An 11849-nucleotide genomic window follows, 5' to 3' on the forward strand; every position below is an offset into this window, starting at 1 on the left:
TTAAAATCTCCTCTCCACGGATATTACAAATAACTAGATTGATTAGTCTATTCATTTGAGTTGGGTGGGGATGTATGGTTGCTCCTCCTGAAGTAATTGAGTCTGCCTTCTCAATGATGGGCACAACATCACTACAAAGTTCCCTACTACTTCCAGGAGACGAGGCCGGATTGCTATGAAGCATTTGTACATGGTTACTGGCATTTGAATATGTATTTTCTATCTTTCATCTCCTGAAAGAGCATGAGAGATGCTTCTCTAATGCTTGAAATTTCTGTGAATGATCCCCTGTGGTGAGGGATTATTATTTCCTCTACTAAATTATCTTCCATCTGTTGTTCCTCTTATTCTGGTTTGTTGGTAGGGGTGGTTGTTGGTGATGTATATCTAGTGGGATTGGGTGGTCTTGAGGGATGAGTTGCAATGGGAAGAAAATGGGGTTGTTTGTTACTTGCTCCTCTGGAGTGAAGTATGAAAGTTGGTAGATTAGGTTCATGTTGTTGAGCGGGTTGAAGTGGTCTAGGTGATTCCAATGGGTTTACATGTTGTAGAATAATATTGGAGCCATAGCGGGGGCTATTGGGTCTAGTATGTTGCTCATCCACATGTGGTTGATATAGTTTTCCATTACAAGAGTCATTCCCTCGGAGATGAGTTGGGCTAGGAAGTTCAGATTCTTAAGCACTATCCATACTTCCTAGCCATTGATGTTTATTGGAAAGAAAGTTGCATGCCCCTGAAGGCCCTGCTCTATCCATGATATTGGGTCTTGGTTGGGAGGAAGCGGTGGAGACACATAGGTGGGTGGGTAAAATAAAATTTGTGGCGGGAATGGAGGAGGATTTTCCATGGATTGATGTTGGAATTTTTTCAGAAGATTGAAGATTGTTGATGAAGTTGGGAAGATTAGTGCAAGTTGATATAGAGGGTGTAGTAGTAGTAGTGTTTAAGTGTGTGTTTAGTTGTAATGGTTGCAAATCCTTTGATTGAGATTGTGTTTGCATGGTATTTTAGGTGCCTTGGGGAGGAGGGTCGTTGAGGATTGGTTCCTCAATGTTCATCGACACATGGCCATCCAGGTCGGCCAAGTGTTTAGCTATTGTATGGTTTGTTTGAAGATTGTACTGAGAAATTGGATTTGTATTAGCGGGTAGATTAGTTATCAATGGGTTATATTGTAGACTAGGGTTTTGAGTGTTGCATGGCTTTGTTATGCTACATGTCGTATACATATTGGTTGGGGTATTATTTGGTGATAGAGGCTGCCTAGGGGGTATCAAAAAGTTTGATTTGGGAAAATGTTTGTCACTAGATTCATCCGTTAGTATCCTAGAAGTAGGGGGATTAATGTCTTCCTCCATTAAAGAGGAAAATTTATTAGAGGTAGGAATATAATTAATTTCCTTTTTTGTGGGGATTGACCCTAAATTAGTGGTCGTTTGGATGGTATGTTCAGTGTCTTTTGTGGTTTCAAGATCTTGGGAAGATGAAAATAGTAGTGTAATTAATTAAGGAAGGTTTTGTAGACGAAGAGACAATGTTGTAATCTAATTTTTTGCTTTATAAAAAAGTTTTTGAGTATCAAGATACTTACCTGAAGCCGCATCGAAATTTTTTACGTCTATACCTGATTTTGGATTGGAAGATGCACCCAAATCTTGATCTTATTGTAGTGACTGTTGTTTTTCCATCTTCTTCGATTTGTTATTGTATCTCCTTCTTGGAAAAGGGACAGTGCACCATGTTTCCTCTATAAGTTCGCTTTATTCCTTGTGTTGAGGTCCTTCATGGCTACTGGTTTCTTGTGAACATGGGGACATAAGGGGTCAGTGTATCCTAGACGACCACAACTTTTGCATAAGAAATTTTCACCTTCATATGCTAATTGCTGGAGGTGAGTTCTGATTAAGATACTTGGTTGGACTAGATTTTCCAACTAAAGTTCTACACATAGTCTAGCGTAATGATCCATTAGTGTAACACTGGTGCGTGCATCAATTTTCAGAAATTTACCAATAGAGTTTCCAATTTTCTGGAGTATTAGACCATCATAGAACTCCGTAGGTAATTATGGCAGGCATACCCAAACGACGGTGTGTATATGTTTTTCTTTTCCGGCTACAAAACTTGGTTCCCATTGCTTGACGGATATGAAGTACCCATTAATGAACCAAGGTCCATTTTGTAGAGCTTGTATTTTATTTTCTTCTTTTGTGAACTTAATAACAAAAAAATCATGGCCCAAGTCAATCAGAGAGAACGTCTCTATTGGTTTCCACAGTTTGACGATTTTTTCCTTCAGATATTGATGTTGAATACGTTTGCCAATTAGGTTGATTATTAGGGAGTGTTTCCATGGAAAGTACATACAATTCCAATCCTCATCTGTTAGTTGAATATGTCTGATGCCTTTGGTGCTCAGTTCTATTGTGTCTTCGTCTTCAATTCTCTCTTCCTTCATAGGTTGTATTGGTTGTGTGGTTAAGAGTTCGAACGAGTTGGGGCTGATGTCCAGTTAGAGTGACCTGGAGTCTGTCATCATCTCACGGGCTAGAAGTTTATCCTTGAAGCAGGATACATGAATTTGTTCGTTTGTTCCAGTGTATTCATTGATAATATCGAGGGATTTCCGAGGGATGAGTCTTCCCAGATCATTGTCTTGGTTTTGGATGTTTTGGTGCATGAAGATTCAAATCTTTAAGACTAAACTTTTGAAACTTGAGAGAGAATTCTTGTAGATCTAACATCTACACTACAATATACTTTGTAATGTTTCTCCATAAGCCTACCACAACACATATATGTAGAATAAGAACCAAAGTATCTAATTCATGCAATAGAATTATATCATGGCACCTCTTGTAATTTGGCACTAAAACATAAAAAAATAGTTGCTAATGATAATAAAGTCCAGGCATCATTCTCAACCTATAGTGTGAAGCTGATCAATTCGAAATTTCTAACTACTGATGTTCAAGTGTTCTCCATGCTGCAAACATTTGCTGCACTTTCCTTATCATTTCATTATAGTTTCAACTAGCTTGTTGATTAAACCTTATAAATCGATCGCTAACCTTTAAATTCATATCGAACCAAACGATATCTCAGTAGTTAGGTTAGCAGATTAGTTTATTTAAAAATTGATAACCGATAAATCGAACTGTTAAGCACAAATATCTAGTCGAACCGCCCAATAAGCACCCTCAGTTTTCACTACTGCAATATACTAAAATTAAATTTAGTTTTTTTATCCATTTTAGCCTAAATCAAGAAAAATTTATTATTTTCTTTCAATGTACCCTTATCATTCATAAAATTTGAAAAGTTTTTTTTTTATTTCGTTTTCAAATATCTGTTTGTTTATAGATTTTAAGCATTTTTAGCAAATTGTGAAAAGAAAATCTTCAAATAGTTTTTAAAGTTTTTGAAATTTTCTACTCATGAAACTTCAAATTCTTTTCAAGTAAAACGCATGTCCAAACACAATTTTAACTTTCAAAAATCACTTTTTAATTTCATTTTCAAAAACTCATTTTTTCAAGTTTCAGTCAAATTCATGTCCAAACGCTAGCTTAATATACATACTTCTCAATCATGGCTTCGTCCATAGGATTTAATTACCACTAATAATCAAATTAATTTCTTAGTAGTATAAATTATTCCCTCCATTCACTTTTACTTGACACGTTTTGACTTTTCACGCCCCTTAAGAATAATAAATGAAGTGTATAATTTACCATGATACCCATATTAATTAATGCATATTTTTTTGGATTTGAAAAAATGATTTGAAATGAGTAATAAATACAGTGGGTATACCATGAAAAAAAACTTTGCCTTCTCTTTATATGCGTAAAATAATAAATAAAAATAAAAATCTATTTTTAGTATACATGTCAAATAAGAGATAATGGAGCATAAAATAAGACCAACAAATAGTCTCTACTAAATACACCTCAATAAATTCACTCATCCAGAAACGAGGCAAGTGGAGTTTGATGTCATTAATGTGGTACATTTCTTCCTTCTTTAGACAGCATTCATCACAACAGAGCAGCAGGACCTTTCCTTGTACTAAAATTTGTGAAGTAGTGGTCACCTTATAACCTGCTTGATTCAGACCCGATATCCTCCCGGAGAACCGCCGGCCGAGAGTTATGAACACGCGCCGACAAATGCGGCTGCTTTTTGTTTAGTCATTTCTCAAATACTGACATGAATGGAAAAGGTTTTTTTACCATGGATATATGGAGGAATACAAGCTGGATCACGTGCGACTCAGATAAGAAAATGTACAAATTTAGTGTTGTTTCGCCGTTTAGGGAGTGGCATCGCTTTTTGCAGAATAAGGACATTTATTAATGTTTTGTTGCATTATTTATGACTAAATTTGGTACACTTTCATTAAATGTTATTCTCTCTACTCCTTATTTTGTAAAAGTTGGGATAGAATTGATTTCTCTGACATGCTCAAGCACTAGTAGAAAATAAGTGGGCGTGTTTGGACATAAGAATTGTTAAATTTCTGAAAAAAGTAAAAAAAAAATTAAAATAATTAAAAATAGTATTTGAAAATTAGAGTTGTGTTTAGACATGAATACGATTTTGGGTTATTTTTTAATTTTTGTAAGTAATCTAAGTAAAAATTTTGAAAGACAGTTTTTTGAAGTTTTTCAATTTTCGAAAAATTCAGAAATTTATCTTCAAGTGAAAATTGAAAAAATATGGCCAAATACTAAGTAGGCGTTTGACCATGAATTCCAAAATAAATTTTTAAATTTGGAATTTCACTAAAATTTGAATTGAAGAAGAAGTTGTGTCTGGTTATAATTTTTGCAACATATTGAATGTTTTCTTTTTTTGTAAAACCATGAAATATGATTTATACCCCATAACTTGTAAAAAATATCAAAATCGTCCCAATTTAATTATACTACTTGAAATAAACAATTAAACATTCTATTGTTTAGCAACATGGTAGTCGTCACAAGAAAATAGTTCATTATCCGCTGCAGTAACTTCATCTGATAGTCGAGGAAAAACATGTGGGTAGTTGTAGGTTAATAATTGATGGGGTCATTTTAAAAGTATAGGGTAAATTTGTAAAATTTAAAAGTAGTGAAAATGCATTTTCAAGTGAAATTGGTAAGATATGGATAACCAAAAATTGTTTTCAATTTTTTTTGGAAACAAGCAAATTTTTTGCATGTCCAAAGAATTATTTTTTTCAAAATAGTGTTTCGTTATCAAATTACAATTTTTTCAATTTCACTGAAAATGCATTTTTAAATTTGAAAAACTAGTGAGAATCAGTTTTTCAATTGAAAATGGGAAGGTTGCTAATTTTTAGTTGTAAAATATTTTGAAAAAGAGACATTCAAATATGTTGCAAAAATTATAACCAAAAACTTCTTCTTCAATTCAAATTTTAGTGAAATTCCAAATTAATTTTTTTTTTTTGGAATTCATGTCCAAACGCCTACTAATTTCGAAAAAAAGTAAATATTTTCTCGAAAAAAAGTAAAAAAATTTTATGGCCAAACCGTAGCTTCCTAATATCTTTTTTAACAATGCAGTAAACTAAAAGGAACTTGAAGGAAATTCTATTTTGTATATATCAGTGGAACTTCAGACATTTTGAATAAAGTTTCATGAGAAAAAAGTCTGCAAAATAAAAAGTCCCATGATTGTAGATTTTGAAAATTAACCAGTGTAAGAAAGAACTTTTGTTTAGAAGTGCATCCTAAAATCAAATTGCAAGAAAATAGTTTTTCTGAAAAAATCTTTTTGCAAAAATAGTACTAGAGAAAACTCAAGTAAATACAAAATTTTGTTGAAACAAACAAACAGTTAAATGGATTATTATTTTGTTTCAAATAGTATTTATTATATGAAAGTCTGAAAGAAAATCTACACATTGATACTTGAAAACAAAATAATCTTAAATGTTCAAAATTTGAAGTACCAAAATTACGAATATGTGATTTTTTTTTACACTCCTATTGTAAATTAAAACATCCATATATAATTATATTTTCAAGGAATTTAAGCTTTCCAGCCAATCTTTAGGAATTGTTTGATACAAATTAATAAAAAGGATCTTTGCACAATATAGCATTCAATATGCAAAAACAAAATAACAAGCAATTTCAATAATTAAGTGGATTGAAGCACAGTCGTTGCAATTTCAACTTTTTTTGTTGGTAACAACTGTGAAAATTACCATAAACAAAAACAAAACAATATACCTATAGAGCACCTAAGAAACCAATTTGGTTGTTAAGGCCCCAAACAAAACTATTTACATAATTTCCTAATTAGTAAACTACATCTATGAGCTCTCTTTGATCCTCTTAACAAATTTACTCTCTTTCTGTGATCTCTCTTTTTATCTGTGCAATTATAAAATACCTATTTATATTTGTTCCTTTAAAGAGCATCCAGTTTCTAACAGTCTATGTATGGTAGATTGTAGCCCCCCATATTGCAATGATCACTTCCTTTTCGAATTGTTTCCGGTGTCTGGGTTTGATCCACTACAAACTATACATGACTCCTAGCTTCCCGATAGTTACTCCAATCCAGTTTGCTAAGCTTTAATTCCATGATGGCTTCTATCCAGCTAAATTCACAGAATAGGTGTTGTTGTGTCTCCATACGTACAACTTCACATAGGCAGCAACTAGTGTCCTCCACTGGTATATGCAGCTTCACCAATCTTTCTTTTATGAGTAGTTTGTCTTGAGCTGCCAACCAAACAATAACTCTGTGATTAGGTTGCAACACTGAAATCCAAATCAAGCCAACTTCTGGAACTTTAGACATGTTAGTCTTCATGGCTAAGTAACTCTTGCTCACTGAATATTTTCCTGATGAATTTAGTTTGTATGTCCTATTCAAATACCAATCGACCATCTTCCATTGCCTCTTCAATAAAGTCCCAACTAACCATATCATATGTCTTTCTCATGTCTTTCTCAGATCAATTTTCATCATACATTTAGGAGAGGTCTTCCTATTATTGTGCGTTAACAAATCATGGCAAATAAGTACATTGTGAACCAATGACCTCCTTGTAACAAATGTTGCTTCGTTATCAGCTACTAAATGAGTGGTTTCCATCTTTAATCTAGTACAGAGCATCTTGGAGATATATTTGTACAATACATTACAACAAGAGATGGGTCTATTACTAGCTAGCATTTTCCGAAACTTTGACTTTTGGAATCAAGGAAACCATGGTAGCATTCACTTGATTCAACAATTTTCCATTGTTAAAATTTAACTCTAACATTGCTTCAGTTATGTCTTTGCCTATTATTTCCCATGCAGCTTTTTATAAAATCTACTTTTATATATATCCGGACAAGGACTCTTATTATTATCTATTCCAAACATAGCTTCTTTAACATCCCTCTCTGTGAAAGGCTCTACTAACTCAATTTGTTACTCTATGCTCAGTGTTGGACCATTCTTCAACAATCTTGTATGAGCTTTTATTCTTGTTGTATCCTTCCTCCCCAATAGTTCTTCATAGTACTCCACCAGTATTCCAGCTATAGCATTAGATTCTGTTTGCACCCTATTATTCTTATCATGTAGCTGAGTAATAGCTTGTTGCATCTTCCTAATTTTATAAGGGATAATACATAAGATGCATCCTGTACTTGTGCGGAAAAATCAGTTTCACACTTAACCTTTATGGGCGTCCCATTACCTCCTTATACTTGTCCGAAGTGAATTTAATACCTCCCTGAAAGATGACGTGGCAACGAGAAAAAAGAAATCTTCTTAAAAGCGAGTGAAGAGCCCAAAAAAGGTTTAAAACTCATTAAATTGTACACGTATCAAATATTTATTGGATATTATGTATTTAATACACTTAACTTAATTAGGCGTGACCCTCTTTTCTTTCTTTTTCTTTTTCCTTTTCTTTCCCCAACTTTTCTTGTCTCTCCTCATCCTTTTATTTTTCTATCAGCAAAACCTCCATTGATGTCGATCCCCTTTCCTCTTCCTTACAGAAAATTAAGATGGAAAATTAATCAAAGAGTGCAAAAATCATCGACTGTATTTTCATATTTGATTAATGAAAACCCATGAAAATGATTTAACATGGAAAAAGTCAATTAATCTATAAAATCCGACCAGATGTTGGCCGAAAAAATTCCTCCGACGTGGGCGAGCTTTCATTTTCTCCGGTCAAACTCCAAGCACGTTCATATCTCTCTTCTCAACCCATTTCCTCTTGGTATTACAATGCCAAAAATCGTAATTAACCTGAAAACTATTTATCTAAATTTAAAAAATTTGATTGGAGTAAAGAGTATGAAGGGAGTCTGAGAGAAGAGATTTTCAGAACAAATATAAGGAAAGAGACGCAAATTTATAAATAAAAGAATAAGGAAAAGGAGTAAAAAAAATTTTAGAAAAAGAAGAAGAAGTTAAATCAAAGTGAATCTGGTGTGGTAATATGTGGTCAAGACATAGGGAGAGGGTGCAACACCTTCTACTGTGCGACTGGTTGTATATGTCTCGGGGAGGTTTTAAATCACTTCGAACAAGTATAAGATGGAAAAAGAACGCCCGTAAAGGTTAAGTGTGAAACTGATTTTTCTGCACAAGTACAGGATGCATCTTATGTATTATCCCTATAACTGAGAAAAAATATTTTGTATTGTCATCACCTAGTCTGATCCATGTTGCCTTGCTTCTATGTTGCAGGAACAACTCAACCAGATAAGATGATTGCATGTACTTCTGATACTTCACTTTTTCATCTTGCTGAAGCACTGGATCCAAAGGGTTGGCTTGCAAAGATCTATGAGCCAGAACTGGAGCTTCCTATCTTCACTTGCCTCTGTTAGAATGTTTCTGAAATGTTGCCCATTCAGCTCTTTCAGTTTCCTTTTTAGTAACTTAAGTTTCTTTACCACTTGTAGCTTTTTACATCCATATAATTGGACTTACCATACCTCTTTCACTTTATCAGCAACCTGAAAATGTTTCGACCAAATATTACAAAATTGAAATGGCTTCCTTACTCTAGGAGGAGTATTCAGCATAGCTTAATTGGGTAGTGTTCACTTATGCTTTCAAGCAGAAATATGGCTGCATAGGCAGGCATGTCAATTAACCACTTATTGTTAGCAAAAGCCCAGTATATTTTTGTAAACACCTTTGATCTCCTTGTTTATCATTCCATGAATATTGACTACCATGAGTTGGAAGTTCTAGCAGTCCACATGATTCTACACAAGTGTGAAAGTCCAGCATCTCAACTAAAGTTATAGGATTCCCTCTAATTCTGTGCTCCTGGTGCAACACTGAGTTGAAATCACCTAGGACTAACCAAGGGATATTACACCCTATACTCTAATTCTCCAAATAGCTCCACAATTCCCTCTTTTCTGCCCTTTGGTTAAAAGCATACACAAAGGTCAGCATAAATATCACCTACATAGGAGTATACCTCACCTTGCAAGTAATTGCTTGTGCTGAACTAGTAACAGGAGTTACATGATAATAATCTTGCCTCCAAGTAATCCAAATTCTACGATTGTAATGATGTTTTAGGTTTGTGACATATTGCCAGCCTGCAAACAATTTGTTTCCTAGACCCTCAATCTTATTAGCTTTGACATTTGTTTATAATAAACCATCTAGTCCTACTTCTTGTTCATTGCAGAGGAGTCTGACCTCCTTCTGCTTATTATGGCCATTGAGGCCCCTTACATTCCAACTTAAAAGACTAACCATTTACTGAGAGAGAAATAAGCTAGCCTCCCTCATTTTCAACTGAGTTGATTGAATCTGAGTATTATTCCTTTCCTTGTCAAGAACTTGGAATGAATATTTATTGATCATTTGCTAGTTTTGTCTGAACTGCTGCTTTCTTACTTTCACTAGAGTAATCCACCATGTGGTCTGATCAATTGGTCACCCACTCTGCACATTTTGAGTCTTCACTAAGTTGGTAGATGATTCAGTAAGTGTCATTCCCCTCCCCCCCAGTCATGGCTACTGCTTTAACATAGTGTATCTTCTCTTGATTCCCTGCCTCTTCAATATCCACCCTTTGTTTCTCCTTCTGTTCTTCTGGTTTCTCCTTCCTCACATGTTCTCTTTGTTTTGGTGATCCAGATTTTGTAACCTTCTTCTTTCTACATTCCTCTTCGGAGTGCCCATACTTGCGGCATAAATTGCATAATGTAGGTTTTTTAATCATATTGGACCTTTTGTTCTAATAGTACTCCCTTCTCATTCCTGAACATTATCACATCAAGAAGCTTAGCATGCATTTCTACCTCTATCAATAACCTAGACAAACTGAGCCCCATTTTTTTCTCAGTATTGTGATCCATAAGAAGTGATTTCCTAATTAAACTGTCTATTTTGCTTAGGACCTTAGGACTCCAGTATTTGAATTGAAGGCCGGGTAGCTTGATACATATAGGAACTGTAAGTAGTTATTCTCTTGTAAATTTCATATCCGAATTCCATGCTTTAACTATAAATGTTTTATTATCGAAATGATAAATTTCCCCTTGTATCACTTCATTTTCCCCTCATCTGAATCAAATCGAACTAATGTAATCTCATTCTCCAACATAGAAATCTTGTTGATTCCATGCTTTGCCCACAACCTCTGAATGTATCCACTTAGCACAACAAAAAAAGGGGGGGGGGGGGGTGTCCCAAGGACATAGCAAACTACTGTCGACTTTCAGTAATCTAGCTCAGAACTTATATCTTCAACGTCAAGTACACAAATAGAAGACTTACCGTGGGTTTCAGGAGCGATGTATTTCATTTTGAAACCGGCATTCGAGATTTTCCCGATATTGAAGTTGTCCCAAATTGACCTTTTAGGCACTGTCTCTTCTACTTCCTCCACTTCCTCTGCCCAAAGACAAATTGCGATTGCTCGACGGCGATTGAACTATTTTAGCCCATTCCTTTTGCACTTTTACATGTGAATCGGTCTCTTCGTCCCTCAATTGTTCCTCCAGTTGTGTGTTTTCCTTACCCCTCGGTAACCGATTCACTACCACATCAAATTTGTTTTGATTTCCTTTCCTTCCTTGATTTGTAGTTACCAACAATGACGACGCTTGCACCATTAGTGCTTTCTGAGGTGGAATTCGTGCCCTCTTCCCTATGGATGCACACGTTAAGCTACCATGCACTGAGAGAAAAAATGCATCGCCGAAACTTAGGCCGGAAAGAAACTCTCTTTTGCAATTTCAACTTATACCACTTTTAAGTACAAAATTTCAATTTCATCGACACCTTCTCATTTTCGATCATCCATGTTCCCTCCTTCACTCTCCAAAGCCACCCGTTACCTTTAAATTCCTTTTACAAAGAGTAAAAAGGAAAAATTTTAAAAGTAACAAAAAAATGCTCCATATGTGATTTTATATGATATATTTTCTTTTAGTATGTTTAAAAAATGAAATCTTCATATTTAAATTTTGTAAGATCTTTATTTATCCTTAAATCTTCTCTTCATTCCAGTTTATGTAATTATACTTGACTGAGTAAGAAATTTTTTTAAAATTAGGAATCTAAAATAAGTCAAAAATATTTACGTTGCTATAAATCGTATTATTAAAAAAATAGATATTTAAAGTTAAATTGTTACCGCCAAATATAAGAAAATATTATTATTTTTCAAAAATAAGTTAGAAAAAGGTCACATAAATTGGAGCGAATGAAGTAGATGATTTATATCGACATAAATATTCTTATCTTTTCTAAATTATAAAAACAATTTATTTCTTCTGAAATGAATAAGATATGCGTCAAAAAAAGGACATTCCAAACAGAACGTAGTAATAAATGGC

The sequence above is a fragment of the Nicotiana tabacum genome, chromosome 3 (genome assembly GCF_000715075.1).
Source record: "Nicotiana tabacum cultivar K326 chromosome 3, ASM71507v2, whole genome shotgun sequence".
NCBI lineage: Eukaryota > Viridiplantae > Streptophyta > Magnoliopsida > Solanales > Solanaceae > Nicotiana > Nicotiana tabacum.